Source organism: Anolis carolinensis, unplaced genomic scaffold, assembly GCF_035594765.1.
Source record: "Anolis carolinensis isolate JA03-04 unplaced genomic scaffold, rAnoCar3.1.pri scaffold_11, whole genome shotgun sequence".
In the NCBI taxonomy this organism is placed as follows: domain Eukaryota; kingdom Metazoa; phylum Chordata; class Lepidosauria; order Squamata; family Dactyloidae; genus Anolis; species Anolis carolinensis.
In genome coordinates this window covers 10,090,696-10,115,469 of record NW_026943822.1, presented here as the reverse complement: position 1 = coordinate 10,115,469, position 24,774 = coordinate 10,090,696, and the positions used below count along the sequence as shown (strand labels likewise).

At 40.6% G+C, this 24,774-nt stretch overlaps 1 long non-coding RNA gene across 2 annotated transcripts in view; it reads right to left on the bottom strand.

Moving 5' to 3' along the window:
- LOC134293948 (uncharacterized) overlaps positions 1-8,455 on the bottom strand; it is a 60,196-nt gene extending 51,741 nt beyond the window's left edge. For both annotated transcript variants that reach the window (XR_010000907.1, XR_010000906.1), the window contains exon 1: positions 6,786-8,455. This is a non-coding gene — a long non-coding RNA (uncharacterized LOC134293948). The remainder of the gene's footprint in view (positions 1-6,785) is intronic.
- Between the last annotated feature and the right edge of the window lie 16,319 nt (positions 8,456-24,774).

Genomic DNA, 24,774 nt, shown 5'->3' with positions numbered 1-24,774 from the left:
AAACAATAACACAATAAAATCAATCAACCCTCAAATAGACATCCACAAAACACCACAATAATTATGGGCATAAAATAAATAGCAACCCACCAGTAAAGAGCCAAGATTTTCGGTTGGAGAGAAAACATTGGAGGGTGGGGGCTACTCTAATGCGATCCTGAAGATAGGCTGGACCCGAACCATATAGGGCTTTGTTGGTAATAACTTGCACTTTGAATTGGGCCTGGAAACTTCTTGGCTGCCAGTGGAGTTACCTCAATAGAGGCAAGGTATGCTTCCTGCAAGCAACTCCCATTAGCAATCTGGCTGCTGACCTTTGCACTAATTGCAGTTTCCAAGTCATCTTCGAAGACAGCCCCACATAGAGTGCATTGTAGTAATCCATCCTGGATGTAACTAAGGGACCATCGTGGCCAAGTCAGGCTGGCCATGCAGCTGGCCTTCTGGCTATGAGGCATGGCCAAGTCAACAAGCCATGCGGCTGGCCTTCTCCCAGAATATCTCACATGGATATGTTTGCATCCCATTGTGCCAACTGGAATGATGCTGAAGTCAACATATAGCACTTCATATTAAACAGGATATTTGGGCTCTGTCTGATCTCTGGAATGTGTGTATGGAAAGGCAAGAAAAATCTGCATGGTGAGCTTGAAAATGAATGGGATTATTGATAGCATTCATTAGTTACCCATGTTGACAAGAGGCCAGCGTTTCTCCTTTTCCTCACTCCACCCCGCCCCACAACTTTTGCTAATTCTTTCTCTCCCTTTTTCTCTCTTCTCAATTAAACATATGAAAGCATGCCCCCTCTCTGTTCGGGAAAGCAGCTTTTAGATTAATCATATTATCTTAAGGTTCCAAATCTCAGTGCCGGCATGACCTTTCTTCCGTTAGAATCCATTATCTTAAACTATCACAATAATCCTGGCTTTAGGGAGGAGGAGAGGAAAGCAGGAATCAAACCTAATAGATGGCAAATAAGATTAATGTATGATCTAAGTAACGATTACACTTGAGCCTGCCCTTGAACACCCAAGTGTAACCTTGAAATTCACATCCAGTAAAGATGCCACAATTAGATTGAAGGTCCCAGAAGATCTGGAAGGCCAGCTGGACACCTCCTCCCCGCCCCCAGAAAACTCTCCCCAGCTATTTCCCAAGAAGCTATCTCAGGCTATCGCATGTGGATTTTCTCATTTTGCTTTTGGCAATGAAGTCTCACTTATGTTTATTCACTCTTTTTGTATGCCGAAATAAACTAATACAAACAATCATATTTTCAGATCCTTCCTCTTGTATTGTTTACATTGGGGGAAATTGCCATGAAACCCCACGAACATTTACCTGGACCTCACAAGAGGAGAGATTTGTTTTCAGAACCCTTTCAGACTCTACTGTAGAAAACAAGAAATGTTTTCTTTAGGGTAGATAAAAATGAACCCTGGTCCCAGCCAAGAGAAATTGTTCCATTAGTATTATCTTCCAAGGTCCTTGTTTTCAAAGCTGGAAACCTCTGCATACAGAGAGAAGACCTCCACGAAAAGGGAGAACTTGGCAAGAGCAAAGCCCAACGTGTGAGGTATGTTCCAGGAAGATTTCGGGTAAGATCTGCCTGACCTCTAACTCCTAAAAAGTCTCATTCCAATGGTCTGTCATGGCTTGAAATCGTTGAAAAGCAGACAACTTCATCTTCTATGATCATGTTCAGGACTTACTTGGGCTTAGGAGGTCATGACATCCAAAGTGGTTAGTGCCCCCGATAAGTACCAAGGAGGACAAGGAGAAGGATGGGGAAAAGAAGAGTAGGAGGAGGAAGGGTATTCTATTGGATTTCACTTTTTGATTTGTTTTTGCTGTTAGTCAACAGAATTTTTCAAGTGCCTTTTGGGTTATACTATTCACCATGAATCCAGCATGTAGGAAGACTGATCAGGAGGAAACCTGTTACTGATTACTATTTTAATTCAGAAATTATTCCAGAACAGATTCCAAATCCCATGATCCAAAGGGAAGTTTTAAAAATCAGTTTCTTCAAGTTGAACACTATATTACATACTTTCATTTCCATGGGAGGGAGAAAATGGGTGGATTAGCATAGTCACCAGTAGAGATGTTTGCGAAAAAATTTTCCTTCATTTCCTTCGTGCTATCATTTCGTTTCGACCATTTGTCTACACAAAACGAATGATGACATTTTCGCAGGAAACTATAGAGGTGACACAAAAATAAAAGCTGCACAATCATTGTGCTTGCTTTCGTTTTCCTTGTACCAATGGGTGTTAATAATAATCTATATATATAAAAGGGTAATGAAATTTCGGCCTAGGACAAAACAACAAAACTACACATCCCAGAAACACTAAACTTGGCAGCACAACCCCTCTTCCATGCCTCTACGTTCATACAACAAAAAGAAAAGAAAAATAAAGTCCTAATTAGAGGAAGAGGAATAATTGCTTTCATCCAATTGCTGCCAGTTAGAAGGCTAAGCTCTGCCCACTTGGTCTCCTAGCAACCCACTCAGCCCAGGGGACAGACAGAGTTAGGCCTCACTTAGGCTTCTTCCACACTACCTATAAAATACAGATTATCTGATTTCCCATACCACCATACTTCGCCACAGCAACGCGTGGCCGGGCACAGCTAGTATTAATATAAATAATGATAGTTACTCTGGCACCCTAAGCTGAGTCTGGGAGAGGAGTGCCTCCCAATTACATCCAATGTGTATTGATGGGTCTTGATGATAATATTTATATTAATATTAAGAACAGCAGTTATTTTGGCACCCTAAGCTGAGTCATCCAATGTGTATCAATGGGTCTTGATGATAATATTTATATTAATATTAAGAACAGCGGTTATTTTGGCACCCTAAGCTGAGTCAGGGAGAGCAGTGCCTCCCAATTACATCCAATGTGTATCAATGGGTCTTGATGATGATGATGATGATGATGACAACAACAACAACAACAACAACAACAACAACAACAACAACAAGAACAGTACTCTGGGGAAGACCCAAATGTTTTAAAAGTTGGTGGGCTAAAAGGGGTTGAAATGCCCTCCATGTGTGTTGATTTTCACCCGTCTAGCCCCAAAACCGAGGGGGGGGGGGTTGAGCCTCGGAAGCCCTCCCATTGCAGCCAATGGTCTGAAAAATTTAGTTTTTTTCATAAGCCAGACAAAATTTTGTTTTATATAGGCAGCCCATTTTCGTTAGCAGGACACAAATACGAAAATGAGACGATATGAATAAAAATACATAAACGAACAGCAATTCTATATGAATACCCACCACTAGTCACCATCTGAGAATTACAGCAATATTTCCAAGGATTTGGTTCCAGGGCCCTGTGGAAGCCAAAATCCATAGATACCCCACTCCCATTATATACAACATTGGAGTTTCTTATATCAAATGGCAAAATTAAAGTCTGTTTTTTGAATTTTTTGGAAGGGAATATTTTCAAGCTGTTGATGGTTGAATCTGTGTGTATAGAATCCGTGGCTATGTAATGCTAACTGTAATGGTCAACACAATAATATCTGCCTGCCTGAACCAGGAGGAGAAGAACCAACTCTTTCTATTGCTGGGCAGCTCAGTAACATAAGGATAGTACAAACTCATTGTCTTCTGCACACAGAGAGTTAATTCACATATACACACATATATACGAGAGAGAGAGAGAGCAGCCTCATGCCATTAAGTCAGGGCGAGTAATGAAATTTCATTTAATTTGTCAGGAAGAAAGTGCTAATGTTAAAAGGCATTTAATAAAAAGGGGGGATCCTTTGAAAGGAAGCCCTTAAGTAATTACTTCAAGTGTCTTAGGCCTACTCGCAAGAATATTTACATTAGTGTCTCTCAGTGCCAAAGTGTAATTCAATTAGTGCAGCATTTACATTTTCATCCTTTCCTTTCTCTCCGTTTTTCTCTCTCCAAAAGAAATGTGATTGTATTAACAATTATCCCTCTCACTGTGTATGTGTGTGTATATATATATATAATTAAATCAGGTGTTCATTGTTTGTTTACTTTTTAAAGAGGAAAAACAATCCCACTGCTAAGTAAAAAGTTTCATCTTTTACCATTAGTAGAGGCTAGTTCTATGAATGCTTACTGTATGTAGAAAGATATAGACATAAACCCACTTTTGCATATACAGTAGAGTCTCACTTATCCAATACTCGCTTATCCAACGTTCTGGATTATCCAACGCATTTTTGTAGTCAATGTTTTCAATACATTGTGATATTTTGGTGCTAAATTCGTAAATACAGTAATTACTACATATCATTACTGCGTATTGAACTACTTTTTCTGTCAAATTTGTTTTATAACATGATGTTTTGGTGCTTAATTTGTAAAATCATAACCTAATTTGATGTTTAATAGGCTTTTCCTTAATCTCTCCTTATTATCCAACATATTCGCTTATCCAACATTCTGCCGGCCCGTTTATGTTGGATAAGTGAGACTCTACTGTATATCTATAAAGGTAAAGGTTTCCCCTGACATTAAGTCCATTCGTGTCTGACTCTGGGGGTTGGTGCTCATCTCCATTTCTAAGCCGAAGAGCCAGCGTTGTCTATAGACACCTCCAAGGTCATGTGGCCGGCATGACTGCATGGAGCGCTGTTATCTTCCCGTCAGAGCGGTACCTATTGATCTACTCACATTGGCATGTTTTCGAACTGCTAGGTTGGCAGAAGCTGGAGCTAACAGCGGGTGCTCACTCCGCTCCTGGGATTTGAACCTGCAACCTTTCGGTCTATAAGTTCAGCAGCTCAGTGCTTTAACACACTTCACCACCGGGGCTCCTATATATATATATATATATATATATATATATATATATATATACACACACACACATACATACATATAATGGAAGTGAAAATATGTATGTGTGTGTGTGGCTGGGTGTCCACTTACACAGACAAGCTGCTGACTCCACAAACAGCTCTAGCTCCCACTATTCAGGAGACACCAATGGCCCTCCCTCCAATGACATTGCAGGTTATAGTGAGTGGAGTCCTGCCAATGTTCTCCACAAACACAATACCGCCCACCACCCAAGTGAAGGCTTTCATTCAGGGACAATTTCATCCTAATTTTTTTGTTTTCCCCCCACCACAGACATCCCAGTGTTTCTGACTCTCTCCATTGGTGTGGAATTTGCATGACCCCGCCCACTGCCTCTCCCATAACCCTTTCCTATTCTTTTCTATGGCACACAGCAGAGGGATTGATCAGCAACTGAACATACTAGAGAGGTTTGTGGAGAATTTGCCATGATTTATTAGAGTTGTAGGTACTGGGATGTATAGTTCACCTGCAATCTAAGAGCACTCTGAACTCAACCAATGATGGACATGGAACTAACTTGGCACACAGAACCCCCATGATCAGCAAAAAACACTGGCAGTTTTTAAAGGGATTTATAGACATTGTAGTTCATCTACATCCAGAGCATACTATGATGCCAAACAGTAATGGATCTAGACCAAACTTTGAGGGAAACCCGATATGCCCAAATTTGAATACTGGTGGGTTTTGAGGTGAAATGGCCTGGACATTTTGGAGTAGTAGGTACTGAGATTTATAGTTCACCTGCAATCAATAAACACTCAACTTCACCAAGATGGAATTGGACCACACTTGGCACACACAGCCCCCATTACTAGCAAACAATACCGAAGGTCTTTGGGGGAAATGCACCTTGATTTGAGAGAATTGTAGTTCACCTACACGCAGAGAGCACTGTGAACCCAAACATCGATGGATCTGGACCAAACTTGACACACATACCTGAGATAGATAGTATGCCATCACACCCAGGCACCTTTTAAAGCTTTAAGATGTGCTTCTTCCTTTGCCCAGGTGAACTGCGGGGGCCTTACTTAGAAGCTCTGGAAATCCCAGTAACCAAAGGCACTTCAAGTTGAATAATCAGACAAAATTTTATTTTCATAAAGTCCTTGGCAGAATTGGCACACGTAATTAAGGTTGCAAATATAAACAATCTATATATATAAAAGAGTGATGGCATCACGGCAGCGGACAAAACAACAAAAGTAAACACCCCACAACCTCGAAAATTGACAGCACAACCCCTCACCCGCGCCTCTAGGTTGATACAACAAAAAGAAAAGAAAAATAAAGTCCTAATTAGAGGGAGAGGAATAATTGTTTTTATCCAATTGCTGCCAGTTAGAAGGCTAAGCTCCTCCAACTTGGTCTCCTAGCAACCCAATAAAAATAATAAAAACACTAAAAATTAATACAATAAAATACTATAATAACAGAAAATAACTAAAAATAATACAAGAAAATAATAAAATATAATAAATAAAAATATAGCTTACAATAAAATTAATAAAAAAAATGCAAATAAAGTCAAATAAAAATTACACAACAATTTTCAACCAATACTACCACCACTTTGCCACAGCAACGCGTGGCCGGGCACAGCTAGTCAACTTATAAAACCTTGCAGATGTTCCTTTCTTGCTTTTCCCCTTTAGTTGCTGGGTTAACTTCCACCAAAGGTGAAGAGATCCTGAGATCCTCTTTACCCTAGCCCTGAGATGCTATCAAAAAGGTCTATAACTATCTAAGCTCAAAGCTAGTTTTTGAGGTGAAGTTGGTAGGGCTTCTTCCAGTGGCAAAGAAATATGGAGATGTTCTCTGCCCCAGTGCTAAGCTACAATTTTTAGCAAGAACAGGTCTTTCCCCTATCTATGCTCGGCACTGGTTTTAAAGGCAGGTCAGTACTTACAATGGCTTTGTCAGAGTTGGCCTGGCTTGGCCACAAAAGCACATCTAAGTTGTTTCTTCTTCAGTCTAGAAGGCAAGAGGCTTCTCAAAATGGAGCCTTCTTTCCCCAGGAAAAGGGGCGGTCTCCAGAACAAAAAGATACATTTGCAGGCTACAAGCAGCAAAGCTTTGCAAACAGGCTACAAACTCTGCTAATGGCTAAACTATCAGGTTGCTGCAGAATCTGCAACAGCCCTGGAAGAAATGCAAACAGGTGCTATTCCTGCAACTATAGACAACTTGTAAAATCAAAACCCTGGGAGATGGAACAGATAGATAGATAGATAGATAGATAGATAGATAGATAGATAGATAGATAGATAGATAGATAGTTTTATTCATTCACATCTGCCAAAATATGTCTATCTCCCTTAAGCATTTTCAACATTCTCCTATGGTGTTCTTGGGCCAGAAGACCTTTGTTTCAATATATTATTCACAGATTGACATACTATCCAAAGTCCACGAGCGTACCCCTCATTGATAGAGGCAACATTTTACATTTCTGATCAGAAAGGATCCTACTCAGCAAACAGCCATTCAGCAAGATTTCAGCTTCTTTTTTTAGAGGTTACATTTCCACATACCCAGATGACCATACATGCTTTACTGAAATAGAGAGACATCATCAAAACACAAAGTTAAGCATTGCTAAGCACTTCTAAGCCCAAGTGATCTGAAGAGAAGAATTATGCACACATTTAATTCTCTCTGAGGTCTTCAGTCACGTTATGCTCATATTGAAGTGATATTGATTTTCGTAGGAAAGCTTTCAGCTGATCCACGGTTATAAAAGAACAACTTTTAGCACCACATTCTCCAGTTAAGAGTGTAAGCAGCATCTCCTAAAAAGTGTACAGGGTTTGCTTGTTTAAGTATTATTATTATTATTATTATTATTATTATTATTATTATTTTATTTTATAACACAGCAAACAAGATAGATATGTTGGATTTCGTATAATAAAATCACAAGTCGAACACTTCCCAAGTGTCTAGGACTGTGTGATGTATTTTCGGATGATGTGCGCAGATCCCAGTAGGGTGGCCTTTTGCAGTTGGCAGATCGTAATTTTGTCAATGTCTATTGTTTCCAAATGCCGGCTGAGATCTTTTGGCACAGCACCCAATGTGCCCATCACCACCGGGACCACCTGCACAGGTTTCTGCCAGTCTTTGAAGTTCAGTCTTGAGGTCCTGATAGCGGCTGAGTTTTTCCTGTTGTTTTTTGTCAATGCGACTGTCACCTGGGATGGCGACATCAATGATCCAAACCTTTTTCTTTTCCACAACTGTGATGTCTAGTGTGTTGTGTTCCAGAACTTTGTCAGTCTGGATTCAGAAGTCCCACAGTATCTTTGCGTGCTCATTTTCCAATACTTTTGCAGGTTTGTGATCCCACCAGTTCTTTACTGCTGAGAGGTGGTACTTGAGGCATAATGTCAGCTCACTCCAGCCGCTTCCAAATGAACACAAGAGACTCGCTCTGTTATCACTGAAAACTGTACTGTAGGATACTTTGACACGCATAAAGCCGAGATTGCTGGTTGGCCCAGAAAGACTCCCTTATATACACTCCCCCCACATTCAATGTAACAATTCCCACCCAGAGAAAACCCCGTGCAATTCTTCCCCTCAGCACACCAGCTGTTTTCCTTCAGGGCCGTGAACCGCAGGTGCCTTATCAGTCTGTGATGTCAGCGTCCTTGATTTCTGGCGCCAGAGTACAGGCCCTGAAATTATGGTCCTGACACATAATTCCAATGAATCATTTGGGCCACATAGTTTTGTCTCTGTTTGTAGTCTGTCTGTCCGATTTTCTTACAGCAGTTGTGGATATGATCAATGGTTTCGTCAGTTTCCTTGCACAGTCTGCATTTTGGGTCATCAGCTAATTTTTTGATCTTGGCCTTAATTGCCTTTGTTCTTATGGCTTGCTCCTGGGCTGCAAGGATCAGGCCTTCTTCAAGGTCCCATTCATTGTTGTTGTTGTTGTTGTTGTTGTTGTTATTATTATTATTATTATTATTATTATTATTATTATTATTATTATCTTATTAATTTTTTGCAGACTTTCCTCAAAGCAGCAAGATGAAAAAAGTTATGTGATACAGCTTCTGGGGGATGAATGATCCTTGGACCATATCAAACAGGCAGGGGAAAGTGGGGGCAAATGGAGGGAGCTGTCCTCCTTCATTCCCTAACACCGGCCCCTTCTACAATGCCATATAAAATCCAGATTATCTGCTTTGAACTGGATTATATGGCAGTGTAAACTCATATGATCCCATTCAAAGCAGATAATGTGGATTATCTAATTTGATAATCTGGATTATATGGCGATGTAGAAGAGGCCCCTGTCTTCTGGGATGGCCTCCAATTCCATGTCATTTCCCGCTATTTCCAATGCTTCCCCACTTCCTCCCTGTTTTCTACAATTAGGAGTAAGGTAGCATCTGACTCCAGAAAACAGAGGCCTTACTCCATCTGTCTCTTTTTTAAAAAATATTTTTTATTAAAAAGAAAAGTTTTAACTACATAAAAAGTGGGAGAACATGTGTTAAAGGAAAGTAGGAAAGGAGAAAGAAAGAAGAAAAGAAAAAAGAGAAAAAAAAGAAAACCAATATTTAAAAAAAGGAAAAAAAGGGGAAAAACAGGGAAAATTTGTACTTCCATTCTTCTTCTTTGCAATTGTTTATATTACCTTCCATCATCATTTTCTCTTCATTATCTATCTTTCTTCACCCCAATTCTGATTTCTATTCAACTCGGTCTTCCTTTGTATAGTTCCAATTTTAGCATATGTCTTCCTTTCTTATGTATGTATATACAGTAGAGTCTCACTTATCCAACATAAATGGGCCGGCAGAACATTGGATAAGCGAATATGTTGGATAATAAGGAGGGATTAAGGAAAAACCTATTAAAAATCAAATTAGATTATGATTTTACAAATTAAGCACCAAAACATCATGTTATACAACAAATTTGACAGAAAAAGTAGTTCAATACGAAGTAATGCTATGTAGTAATTACTGTATTTACGAATTTAGCACCAAAATATCACAATATATTGAAAACATTGACTACAAAAATGTATTGGATAATCCAGAACGTTGGATAAGCGAGTGTTGGATAAGTGAGATTCTACTGTATATATATATATATCTACTTCATTTAAATTTTCATGTATTCTCTAAAGAGACTCCAGTCCATACTTCTAATATGACTTCCTGTAACCTTTTTCAGTAAAAACGTCAATCTGCCCATATCCATAATGTCCATTATTTTGACTAGTAAGTCCTCTTTTGTTGGTTCTTCTTCTTGTTTCCATTTTTTTTTAGCGAAAACCATTCTTGCTACTGTAGTGGCCTTTCTCCATTTTTAGGTGTTGGCAACACAATATATGCTGTCAGTCAACAGGAAGTGTATGGGAAACATTGGGCTTTATCAAACACACTCTTTGCTGTGCTGGCAACATGGATTCCCACGGACAACCACCAGAAGTGGCTGTGTGTCATGGGATGGCTTTCGTGGGACTCCATTTTGTCAGCACCTGAAAATGAAGAGAAGATGCAAAGAAGATTGCATCTGATAAGTTTCTTTGTTTCCCACATACAACCTGTTGATAGCGTATCTACATGGGTCACAAATAGTGATGCAGGTCCAGAGTGGTGTGCCCTCACCATAGTCTGCAGTGGTCAGTGGTCAAGCTAACTTGAAGGTTGGATGTGGCCACACTGCATGCCCCTGAGCTGGCCTGGAAGCTAGATAGTGTCTGGATGGCCCAGTGTGGCTCATTAGACCACCATCCTTACACTGCCCTGTTGTTCTGGGCTTTGCATTACCTAACCAGTCTTGAAAATATTGGTGTTTATCTCTCTTAACTTGCAAAAAATAATAGCCAGAGTTACAGAATGATGCGAGAAAGTGCCTTTGCTTTACTTCCTTGTCCTGGAAATGAAACTGACCTGAGGAGGCTTCTAAGATTTACAAAATGCAAACATAAAAGTATTGGGTAAGTTTTAATTCTTAAATTTTTGGCACAGGCCATGCCCGTGTGTTGGATATCACCTCGTAAGTACAAATTTAACAAATGTGATATGACTTACGATAACTAACAAAAAATTGCACACCGCTAGTTATCATAGGGGCCCCTGGTGGCACAGTGTGTTAAAGCGCTGAGCTGCTGAACTTGCGGACCAAAAGGTCCCAGGTTTAAATCCTGGGAGTGGAATGAGTGGCCGGTGTTAGCTCCAGCTCCTGCCAACCTAGCAGTTTGAAAAACATGCCAATGTGAGTAGATCCATAGGTACTGCTCCGGCGGGAAGGTAACGGCGCTCCATGCAGTCATGCCAGCCACATGACCTTGGAGGTGTCTACGGACAACGCCGGCTCTTCGGCTTAGAAATGGAGATGAGCACCAACCCCCAGAGTCGGTCACGACTGGACTTAACGTCAGGGGAAACCTTTACCTTAGTTATCATATTGCCTTTGGCATCTTAATATCTGGAGGTGGACCAGGTTTGGTATGTAGTCTATAGCCAGAATTCAGAGTAGAATACATTGTACTCGTGCCACTGAAATGCAACAAAAGTGGTGCAAATCAAGAATCCGCATTGACATTTTCCTGGGACTCTTTATTGTGGGCCAATGTTAGGGAAATTAGAGGATTGGAAAGATAGAAGATCTAGCCTGCATGTGTCTCTGAGCCCGCTAGTTAGTTATAAATCAGGCCCTGTGAACAGGAAACTAGTGTTTGCTCTCCAGCCTTCGACTGAAAGAATCCCAAAAGTATGATTAGAGATTATCCTCAGAGACGATTCTTCTTGCTATAAATAATTATTAACAGCAGAAATGGCAATCAAGCTACAGAACCATCTCCAATCAAAGTAACATTTCAGGGAAATAAAAACACAGGTGAAGACAAAAAGGCAGGTGGAGTTGAAAAGCAAACTTAAGGGCTAAGTAATAATAATAAAAGGCTACTGGATTGGAACAATAACAACAGTAAAAGCAGTTGAAGACTCTGGGTTTTTTTGTTTGTTTGTTTTTGAGAAATAGATAGGGAGGGAGGGGAAAACCGATTTAGCTCATCTAGTTTCCCACAGTTGCCCTGTTTCTTTTTTCACAGTGCGAAACAACTCACATAGAAGTCCACTTTTATTTGTCATTAAATGCATGCTCACTGCTCAGCATGAATCCCAAATGATTACAGTATTTGTGAATGTATGAATGACTTGGTGTGTATCCACACTGTAAAGATATACAGTGTTCCCTCACTTATTGCTGGGGTTAGGTTCCAGGACCACCCGCAATAAGTGAAAATCTGCAAAGTAGGGACACTATCTTTATTTTAATATTTATACATTATTTTAGTAGTTATACACTATTTTAAGTCTTTATCAACCAATCGTGTGTTGATAAATCACATCCTTCTCCTCTTGTTGCCGCTTGGGCTCCTTTTCTCTCCCTTCGGCTTCTCCTTCCTCCCTTCCTTAGGCTGTAAATTGTAATTTTTATGATTTATAATAGTCTTTTAGAGTTTATTGAAAAACCGCAAAACAGCGAATCCGCGAAAAGTGAACCACAAAGTAACGAGGGAACATTGTAGTGATTTTAAAACACTTTAAGTGCCACGACACTTATTCTCCTTCCCTTCCCCCTCCTCCTCCTCCTCCTCCTCCTCCCCAAAACATATTATGAACTACTTTGAAACATGGTGGACTGTGCTTCATTTAAAAAGAAGCTGTCCACTCTTGAGGAAGGGCTTATAGCCATAAATATTTGGTTGCTCCAATCACTGTAGCCCTTCTCATGTATTCTTCAGAATGCGTAAGGGCTAAACTCAGAGAAAGGGTTGTGGATGTTGACTGTCGTCCCCACCAACACCAAACATCTCAGTGTCCGCTGGTCTGCTTCCCTCAGATGCCCAACCTTACTAAACAAAATTACAAAGTCTTGCTTGAAACTCTGCTGGTATTCAAGTCAACCCAAGTAGATGTCTCCAGAATGGTTGGACTAGATGGTTCTTCCATCTCCAATAATTCTATATTTCTATTCTCTACCCATTGGAGGGAGTGTTCAGCCATGTGAGTGTGGGCTGGAAGTTTGATTGTTCCCCATTAAATGACCAATCTCTCACTCAACAGGATGCCAATTATATGGAGAAAACCTTGTGATTATTAATCCATGGGAGATAGTTGTCACCAATACCAGATCCGGGGGTATCAACAAGAGCTCGTTCCACATTGACCCCAGTTCGGTACACTAGATTGTTTTGTACTTTGTAAAGTACATTCGGCAGAAGGCATTCTTCTGTTTGTAGTTGAAGGCTTTCATGGCTGGGATCACAGGGTTGTTGTTATGTTTTTTGGGCTGTATGCCCATGTTCTAGAAGTATTCTCTCCTGACGTTTCACTCACGTCTATGGCAGGCATCTTCAGAGGTTGTGAGGTATGGAGAAACTAAGCAAGGAAGGTTTATATATATCTGTGAAAAGTCCAGGGTGAAAAGTCCATTCTTCTGTTGCCATTGTGGAAGACAGAGTCATTTTTGTACCCGGTTGGGTTGTTTAGGTAGATAGGATGAAGAGGATTGGGTTGTTTAGTTGGTCTGTTTTTGTCCTGTACTCCTGGAAAGAGGAGAAGGAAGGGCTCAGGGATAATGATTTGGATAGGAGGCATTAGCCATAATCATATATCTCAAGTGAAATTTGGGGGAGAAAAGAGGCAGGCCTGAAATAGCAAACAAGAGGAAGCTGACTCAAGACAACAGAAAAACCTTTATGCTGCAGGTCACCCACTAGTAATATTCTACTTATGAAGTATTGATGTAGAAACCTCACATGAGGATTTGACATATAAGCAGACACATAGAATCACAGAGTTGGTAGGGACTTCAAGGCCCAGTCTGTCTAACTGTATTTTATCATAGAGGTAGATGCCATCAAGCCTCTGCTCAAAAATCTCCAGAGAATAATAATAATAATAATAATAATAATAATAATAATAATAATAATAATAATAATCTGGCAAACAAAATATTGCATGGAAAGTTTCTTGACAAAATTGAAGGAAAAGCTGATAAGGAGACGACCTGGCTATGGCTCATGAATGGGACTCTGAAGAAGGAGACAGAAGGCCTGATCCTGGCAGCCCAGGAGCAAGCCATCAGAACAAATGCAATTAAGGCCAAGATAAAAAAATTAGCTGATGACCCAAAATGCAGACTGTGCAAGGAAACCGACGAAACCATTGATCATATCCACAACTGCTGTAAGAAAATCGGACAGACAGACTACAAACAGAGACACAACTACGTGGCCCAAATGATTCATTGGAATTATGCCTCAAGTACCACCTCCCAGCAGTAAAGAACTGGTGGGATCACAAACCTGCAAAAGTATTAGAAAATGAGCACACAAAGATACTGTGGGACTTCCAAATCCAGACTGACAAAGTTCTGGAATACAACACACTAGACATCACAGTTGTGGAAAAGAAAAAGGTTTGGAGCATTGATGTTGCCATCCCAGGTGACAGTCGCATTGACGAAAAACAACAGGAAAAACTCAGCCGCTATCAGGACCTCAAGATCGAACTTCAAAGGTTCTCGCAGAAACCAGTGCAGGTGGTCCCGGTGGTGATGGGCACATTGGGTGCTGTGCCAAAAGATCTCAGCCGGCATTTGGAAATAATAGACATTGACAAAATTACGATCTGCCAACTGCAAAAGGCCACCCAACTGGGATCTGCGTGCATCATCCGAAAATACATCACACAGTCCTAGACACTTGGGAAGTGTTCGACTTGTGATTTTATGATACGAAATCCAGCATATCTATCTTGTTTGCTGTGTTATAAAATAATAATAATAATAATAATAATAATAATAATAATAATAATAATAATAATAATGTATTTATATACCGCCCGATCTCCTTGAGAAGTCTCAGGGTGGTTTCCAACATGGCAAAACATTCAATTGCTGAAAAGAAACCATACAACAAATTAAACATAGTAAAAAAAAGAAAAACCATAAAACAAGAACATACGATTCAAAACAATCACAAAAACTAAAATCCAGTTACAATATGCTCCATCAGTGGGGCCAAAATATAATGACCAGGGCTTCAGGGTGGGCACGACCAACTATAAAGTGCTAGGTAAAACTAGTGCAACAGAATATCATAGGGCCAGGAAGTGGATAAAGTGCAGAGCAGGGTCCTAGAGAGGACAGTGTAGGGACTTGCCTGATCTCTCTTGGAAGGGCGTTCCAGAGTCGGGGAGCCACCACCGAGAAGGCCCTCTCCCTTGTTCCCACCAACCACGCTTGTGACGGTGGCAGGAGCGAGAGGAGGGCCTCCACAGGAGATCTTAGAGGGCACACTGGTTCGTTCGTAAGAGGAGATGTGGTCACGAAGATAGGCAGGGCCTGAGCTGTATAGAAGAGTCCATCAGACTCCAGGGAAGCATATTTCTTTCTCAAGCAGCTCTTATCTCTAAGATGTTTTTCCTAACGTTCAAGTAGGCAACTCAAAGAAGACTATTGTGCTGGAGGAGATGGCCCACCTACAAAGAGATATTAATTAAGAAAAATGACACGCTACAAATGAGGTCGCAAGAGGAATTGGCAAACAAGTATAAGAACCTTACATGGCTACAATAACACCAATTACAAGAAATATATAATAAAGATAAAAAGAATGGATTCAGTGAAAAAGATGACTTTTGGGAAAAACTGATAAAATTAGAGAAAAAAGAGATAACCAGAATATACAATAAACTTTTAGAATGGTCAACGGAGACGAAACTCATAAAGAATTGCATGATTAAATGGTCTGCGAACATTGGGAGAAACATAAAACTTAAGGAATGGGAAGAAATTTGGAACATAAAACTAAATTATACCTATGCATCTGATTTAAAAGAAAACTGGCTAAAAATGATGCATAGGTGGTACATGACCCCAAAAAAGACTGGCATTATGTATACAAATTCAGAAAACAAATGCTGGAAATGCCATCAGCATGAAGGCAGCTTTTACCACATGTGGTGGTCCTGCAAACAAGCAACAAAATATTGGAGTATGATCATGAAACATCCCAGAAGATCCTAAAAACAAAATTTGAAAAGAAACCAGAGTTTTACTTATTAGGCATGACAAGCTCAGACATGAATTTAAACAAAAACCAGGACATTTTATTCACATACCTTACAACAGCGGCTAGAATGGTTTATGCCAAAATATGGAGACAAAAAGAAACCCCATAAAAGGAACAATGGTTGGAAAAAGTTTCAGAAATAAAAGATATGGACAAATTAACTTTTTTATTAAAGAAAGTCACAGGTAAACAAATAAGACTAACGGATTGGAAATACTATGAAGACTATATGCAAGGACTAAACTAATTGTGATAGGTAAGAAAGAGTATTAAAAGAGAAAAAATGAAGAGGAGAAGGAGACCAAACATAAGAATTCCTTTTGGAATATAGAAGAAATAGATTTAAAGAAAAGAAAATATTCGCGAAGAAGATGAATGGAAGTTAAACATTACCCTCCCCCATCCCTTTTTTTTCATTCTTTCACTCCCCCCCCTCTGTCCCCCACTCTTTCTCTTTCTTTTCCTACTTTACTATACAAAGTATTGTTCCCCCACTTTTACTGTATTGTTTTTTTTTAAATTATAAATAATTTTTTTTTTTAAAAAAAGTAGGTTTCCTTTTCCTGTAGTTTTAATCCGTTGTTCCATGCATTAGTCTCTGGAGCAGCAGAAAACAAGATGACTCCCTCCTCAATGTGACACTTACATTGACATTGTGTATTTTACCACAACATCATTTTGTGTGGAATCTATTCCATAAATGGGCACAAGTCTGACTCTAGAATTTTAGTTTTAAAATGGGTGAGCATTTACTTTCATCATTCTGTTGCTATTGATGTCACATTATAGTTTGTTTTGGATGTGTTTGATTATTTTTAACAAAGAAACATCAAGACAGCTAACCATCACCCAAAGCAAGGACCTTGCCAATAGCTTCAAAGGCAATTAAAACCAAGCAAAACTCGGAGGTTGTAGTTAAACTGTTGTCAAGGAAAGCAGACGCGGCCAACAATTCAAGCGAGTATTTGAAGAGAAAGAGTCTTACAATCATAAGAAAAAAGTCCACTTTCTTTCTCATATACGCACATACTCTCCTTCACAACCAGATCGAATGATTTGTTAGAATGTGGTTAAACCTATTAATACCCTTGGTTCTATTTGCTTTACAGCCCATGGTGCACAAACATCACGAGAGGTTATCTTTGACGTGGTTTTAGCTATTATTTTCTCCCAGTGAAATGGTATTTCTTGAGGAAGAAAAAAAAGAGAGAGGTCTTCCGAACAAAATAACGATAAATCCTGATTTAGATACATAAAGCTGCCATTGATATCACATAATATCAGTGTTCTTTCTCACTCGATACCGGCGTTTTCAAGATAAATGGTAAAACTGAGCTAGAAATCCATCTGGCCAGCTGCCTTGTCTAATGAATAACCCCACTTTGGCTCCTGCAATGTAAGCAGAAAGAGTCCTCTCCTCCCTGCTTTCGTCTGTCATGAATCTACAAGACAGCCGACATAATATCTAGGCGACAACACCGTGCTAACAGAGCAATGACTTCCATTTTCTTTGCTTTCTATTGATTTTCACTTAATAACTGGCGAAATACTAAACGTCTGCCCTGAGTACCTAATAAATCCTGCCTGAGCTTTTTATTGAGGAGAATTTAATAAAAACAACCATTGCGTCGGAGGGATTTTTCTTCTGGACAGAACATGGCAAGAGGTGGGTGGCATGTGCAGGACATTAGGGGAAAGGCACCGCATTTGAATGTCTGCTCTTTCAAGGTCTTGGTGTCCCCTTTGAGGCTTATAGCAGACTCGGGAGCAAAGCAGGGATAAGTTCTCAAACTTCCAAAAAGACGTGACACAAAATTAAAACCTGACACCTGCCCCAGAGGCTCCAAAGTCCATTGACTTCCCCATCCCTGTTGGGCTTCTTCTTTTTTCTTTTAGCAGAGGATGTACAGTGTTTCTAAGGAGAGGCAAATCAATAGGTGCCTCATAGCAGGTTTGATGCAGATCACAGCTTTCAAGGACATCACAAAGAAGAAGGTCTAGATTTGACACAGAATCATCATCTAAGGCAATTGGCAGAGTTTCATCCATGAAATAATAATAATAATAATAATAATAATAATAATAATAATAGGAAAATGAGCACGCAAAAATACTGTGGGACGTCCGAATCCAGACTGACAAAGTTCTGGAACACAACACACCAGACATCATAGTTGTGGAAAAGAACAAGGTTTGGATCATTGATGTCGCCATCCCAGGTGACAGTCGCATTGACGAAAAACAACAGGAAAAACTCAGCCGCTATCAGGACCTCAAGATTGAACTTCAAAGACTCTGGCAGAAACCAGTGCAGGTGGTCCCGGTGGTGATGGGCACATTGGGTGCCGTGCCAAAAGATCTCAGCCGGCATTTGGAAACAATAGACATTGACAAAATTACGATCTGCCAGATGCAAAAGGCCACCCTGCTGGGATCTGCGCACATCATCCAAAAATACATCACACAGTCCTAGACACTTGGGAAGTGTTCGACTTGTGATTTTGTGATATGAAATCCAGCATATCTATCTTGTTTGCTGTGTCATAAAATAGTAATAATAATAATAATAATAATAATAATAATAATAATAATAATAATAAAAAATAATAATAGAACTGGTGGGATCACAAGCTGGAAAAAGTTACAGAGTATGAACATGTCAAGCTACTCGGGGACTTCCAAATTCAGACTGACCGAGTTTTGGAGCACAAGACCTCACGATCGTGTTAAAAAACAAAGTATGGTTTGTCGATGTTGCAATCCCAGGTGACAGCAGGATTGAGGAGAAACAACTGGAAAAGCTGACACGATATGAGGATTTAAAGATTGAATTGCAAAGACTCTGGCACAAGCCAGTCAAGGTGATCCCAGTGGTGATAGGCACACTGGGTGCCGTGCCTAAAGATCTTGGCCTGCACTTAAACGCAATTGGCGCTGACAAAATTACCACCTGCCAGCTGCAGAAGGCCACTTTACTGGGATCTGCACGCATTATTCGCCGATACATCACACAGTTCTAGACACTTATTTATTATTTATTTATTTATTTATTTACAGTATTTATATTCCGCCCTTCTCACCCCGAAGGGGACTCAGGGCGGATCACATTATAACACACAAAGGGCAAACATTCAATGCCCATAAACACATCAAACAGAGACTGAGAGACACACACAGAGGCAAGTTAACGTTCTTCTGAGGGGATGTTCGATTCTGGCCACAGGGGGGAGCAGCTGCTTCATCATCCACACTGACGGCACTTCCTCATTCCAGGTCGTAAATTAGTTAATCTTGCCTCCCCACTTTAGTGGTACCTTATCTCCTACTTGATAGATGCAACTATCTTTCGGGTTGCTAGGTCAGCAACGAGCAGGGGCTATTTTTTATTTTTAATTGACGGGTGCTCACCCCGCCACGGGCTGGCCTCGAACTCATGACCTCATGGTCAGAGTGATTTAAGGCAGCTGCTCAACAGCTGCGCCACAGCCCGGCCCACTTGGGAAGTGTCCGACGTGTCATCCAATGCAACAGCCAGCAGACTGTCTGCTGCGGACTCATCTTGTTGTGTTAATAATAATAATAATAATAATAATAATAATAATAATAATAATAATAATAATGTATTCATTTCTATCCCTCTTTTCTCCTGTGGGTGGGATTCAAAATGGCGTACAGCACATAAAATTCATACAAATACATCCAACCACAATACATAATCAGTTAAAACATCATATCCCGATATAAAAACCCAATTGTCAAGGAAGGGGAAAGAGTCAGTGCATCTCATTGCATTTCTGGGAAGGTTTTTTTTTTTTTGGATGTACGGCATCTTTAGGGCTTCCTCTATTCTTTTAAGTCTGCCCAGTTCTTTAAGCCGCTCCTCACAGGGCTTGTTCTCCAGACCCTTGATCATTTTAGTTGCCCTCCTCTGGACGCTTTCCAGCTTGTCAACATCTCCTTTTAATTCCGGTGCCCAGAATTGGACACAGTGTGATTCCAGGTGTAGTCTGACCAAGGCAGAATAGAGGGGAGCATGACTTCCCTGGATCTAGATGCTATTCCCCTATTGATGCAGGCCAGAATCCCGTTGGCTTTTTTAGCTGCCGCATCACATTGTTGGCTCATGTTTAACTTGTTGTCCACAAGGACTCCAAGGTCTTTTTCGCACACACTGCTGTCGAGCCAGGCATCGTCCCTCATTCTGTATCTTTGATTTCCATTTTTTCTGCCGAAGTGAAGTATCTTGCATTTGTCCCTGTTGAACTTCATTTTGTTAGTTTCGGCCCATCTCTCTAGTCTGTTAAGATCGTTTTTAATTCTGGATTTTATATCCATGGATTCCACCATCCACAGTTTGAGATTATTTCTAAAGAACCTAAAAGGCAAGCCTTTATTCTACCATTTCATTTAAGGGACACAGTTTTATTAAGCCATTGCATATAATGGGACTTGAGCTTTCACAGATTTTTGATATCCACACGGGGTCCTGAAACTAAAGTGGATACCAAGTGCTCATTGTAGTGGGAAGGGTGCATTGGCTCACTATTTCAGCTGCATTATTTTGCTCCTGCATCATTACCACATGTTGAATTTACTTTTGCTGACTGATCAATCCACCGTTCTATGCTGGAAGGAGGGTGAGACATGTGGTAGCTGAGAGGACTATTGTGCCAAATTGCTATGTGTGTGTGTGTGTGTAAAGAAATCCTTGCAAAAGTTAGTTTGCAAGGGAACTCTGCAGAGGAGCTCTTTTTGCAGAGGCAAGGCCACGCCTAAAACAATGTATCTGTTTCTGGCAGGTGGCTGAGAATGTCAGTTGGGAATCTGGGCTTCAAGAGAGAGCACAGGAGAGAAAGGCTCTCTAGCTACGGTCAAGTAGTAGTTTTGAATATGCTATGCTGTATATATTGATGCTGATTGATTAGGTTCTTGATCTTATGCAACTACATGGACATTGTACGATTGCAGAACTGTTTTGTATTTCAACTCAACAAGCAAGAGTAAAGTTTCCTTTGTTCTTTTAAATTCCTCTGCCTGCTCTGAGTCTTTTGCACATGGTGTTATCTGGATGCTACTGATTCCGCTATACTCTCACCTGGTAACAAGGACTCCAGAAGGAGACTCATATAACCCAGTTCAAAGCAGATAATCTGGGATCAGATCCTGAGGTATAAGGGCATTCTTCTTGAAGAAGAATGTTGCATATATTCTCCAAATGTTCAATATCAAGTTTGGAGGGGAGACACTGTCACTTCTTTCCAAGATACTCCCATTTGTAAAGAATGCCTTGTGGAGGGTTGAAAATTGTACAACAACACAACAATAGCAAACCAAAGTAGAAAAAAAGACTTTAAGAAACCAGAGACAAGCTTTATTCCATTTAATTGTTGATCCTATGCCCAAAAACTGCAATAAAGAAGAAATAATAGATTAACCCCTTCAATTACTCTTTCCAAGAATATAGTTAGAATTTCAAGAGGTCATTGACAGCCATCTCTAGATTCATGCTTTCAACTTTTGCTGGCTGTTTCCATTCCATAAAAGTGTTTTGCAAATAACGAAGGGGAGCTGAAGCAAAATGAAGCATCAGGGTGAATTCCCTGCTAAGTGTGCTCTCCAGGTACATCAATTTCCTCTTTGGAAGGTTACCATTGTCACACTATTGAGCATGCTCGGTTGAGACTGTGCAAAAGTGAAATGTTGCAGAATTTACCCAGTAAACTCAAGCATGAAGATTCTGTAACTCACAAAAACACCACTTCACATATTATGCTAAGCCTAAACCCTCAAAATGAACCTGAGTGCCACCCTATTTGTCTCCTTTTTTATTTGTTTGGGGCTCTTCCTCTCATTTTTTTTCAGTGACTCTCTACTGCTCCTTACAACCAGTCAGACATGAATGACAACAGCCCCATGACTGGCATAGTTTTCCTCAATTATGAGAATATTTTTGGAGAATGGAGAAGTGAATATCACCTTGTGAATGTTGCTAAAATATATAAGTTCCATTGTCTCTAAGTATTTGGTTCTATGGCCAAACTGCTGTTGCCACTGAGGCGCTCCTTCTAATGTTTACACAAAATGTAGTATCCTGTAAGTTCAAACCATTGTACCTGTTCCTGTCTTCTTAGTGCTGCTCCAATGGCACACACTGTGCCTTCTGCGTAATCAAAAGCAGAAAAATTGGCCAACAGATATTGGCCAACAGATGACAAACTGGTGACAGGAACCAGAAAAATTTGATGTATTAATTTGGGGTCTTTCTGCAAAATTATTTGCAAGCAGTATTAGTACAGGAGTCATGAATCTGTTTCCCAACTAGAAGCTTGTCCCCATTGTTTGGGCTTGTCCCCTGTGAGCCGCCCCGAATCCCCTCGGGGAGATGGAGGTGGCATATGAAAATAAAGTTGTTGTTGTTGTTGTTGTTGCTATTGTTATTATTATTATTTTTATTTTATTATGACACAGCAAACAAGATAGATATGCTGGATTTCATATCACAAAATCACAAGTTGAACACTTCCCAAGTGTCTAGGACTGTGTGATGTATTTTCGGATGATGCGCAGATCCCAGCAGGGTGGCCTTTTGCAGTTGGCAGATTGTAATTTTGTCAATGTCTATGTTTCCAAATGCCAGCTGAGATCTTTTGGCACGGCACCCAATGTGCCGTTCACCACTGGGACCACCTGCACTGGTTTTTGCCAGAGTCTTTGCAGTTCCATCTTGAGATCACACCCTGGACTTCCCACAGATATATATAAACCTTCCTTGCCTAGTTTCGCCATACCTCACAACCTCTGAGGATGCCTGCCATAGATGTGGGTGAAACGTCAGGAGAGAATGTTTCTGGAACATGGCCATACAGCCCGGAATACATACAACAGGAGGATGGACTACTGGCAAGCGATGGGGTGCATCTCACACAAGTAGGAAAACATCTTTTTTGCACACAGACTCACAAACCTCATCAGGCGCACTTTAAACTAGATCCACTGGGGGAGGGGAACAACAGCCTGGCGAACACTATATTACCCACGACCACAGGAAACCGCCGAAAGGCTAAACGGAGGGCTGCACAAACACAGCAAGGACCAAGTACAGAGAGCACAATAATCCCAAATAAACAGTTCGAGGGGAGGTCACAGGGGCTTACATGTCTTTACACTAATGCTCAGAGCATGGGAAATAAGCAAGACGAACTCCAACTCCTAGCACAGCACCACACATACGATGTCATAGGCATCACTGAAACCTGGTGGGATGACTCCCCATCACTGGAATTTAACCATTGAGGGCTATAACATCTTTCACAGAAATAGAACAAAGGGGAGAGGAGGGGGAGTAGCTTTATATGTCAAAAACAGTTCAGTTGCAGAAGAAATGCAAGACTGTAATCCGGGAAACCAGCTTGAAAGCATCTGGATAAGAATCAAGGGAACCGGGACTCAAAAAGATCTTGTCGTGGGTGTCTACTACAGACCTCCGAGTCAGGATGAAGGACTTGATGAAGCCTTCTGTCAACAGCTGACCAAACAGGTACAAAGAAGAGATATAGTAGTCATGGGCGATTTCAATTATCCCGATATCTGCTGGAAAACAAACTCAGCCAAGAGTACAAAGTCCAACAAATTCCTCACTTGCCTTGCAGATAATTTTATGGTCCAGAAGGTAGAAGAGGCAACAAGGGGATCAGCAACTCTTGATCTAATCTTAACAAATGTGGAAGACCTGATCAATACAGTTGAAGTGGTTGGATCCTTAGGGGCAAGTGACCATGTGCTCCTGCAGTTTGCAATACAAAGGAATGCTGAAACTAAGACAAGTCAAACACGCATTCTGGACTTTAAGAGAGCTGACTTCCAAAAAATGAAGGAATTACTGAGCAGCATTCCATGGACGCCGATATTAAAAAACAAGGGAGTTAAGGATGGATGGGAGTTTTTCAAAAGTGAAATACTCAAGGCGCAAATGCAAACAGTGCCAACAAAGAACAAAAATAAGACAAGTGCAAAGAAGCCAGAATGGATGTCCAAAGAACTTCTAACTGAGCTAAAGTTCAAAAGTGACATGCACAAGAAGTGGAAAAGGGGAGAAATCACCAAAGAAGAATTCAAACGTATAGCCAACACCTGTAGGGAAAAGGTTCGCAAGGCTAAAGCGCAAAATGAGCTCAGGCTTGCCAGGGACATAAAAAACAACAAAAAAGGCTTTTTTGCTTACGTTGGTAGAAAAAGGAAGAAAAAGGAGGCGATAGGGCCATTGCAAGGAGAAGATGGGGTGATGGCGACAGGGGACAGGGAAAAGGCAGAACTACTTAATGCCTTCTTTGCCTCGGTCTTCTCACAAAAAGAAAGCCATCTTCAACCTCAGCAACACGGAATGGACGAAGGATTGGGAGAAATCCAACCCCAAATAGGGAAACAAGTTGTCCAGGAACACTTGGGCTCTCTAAACGAATTCAAGTCCCCAGGGCCAGATCAGCTACACCCAAGAGTACTGAAGGAACTAGCGGAAGTTATTTCAGAACCACTGGCAATTATCTTCGAGAGTTCTTGGAGAACGGGAGAAGTCCCAGCAGATTGGAGGAGGGCGAATGGGGTCCCTATCTTCAAGAAGGGAAAAAAGAACGACCCAAACAATTACCGTCCGGTCAGCCTCACATCAATACCAGGCAAAATTCTGGAAAAGATCATTAAGGAAGTGGTCTGCGAACACTTAGAAACAAATGCGGTCATTGCTAATAGTCAACACGGATTTACCAAAAACAAGTCATGCCAGACTAAT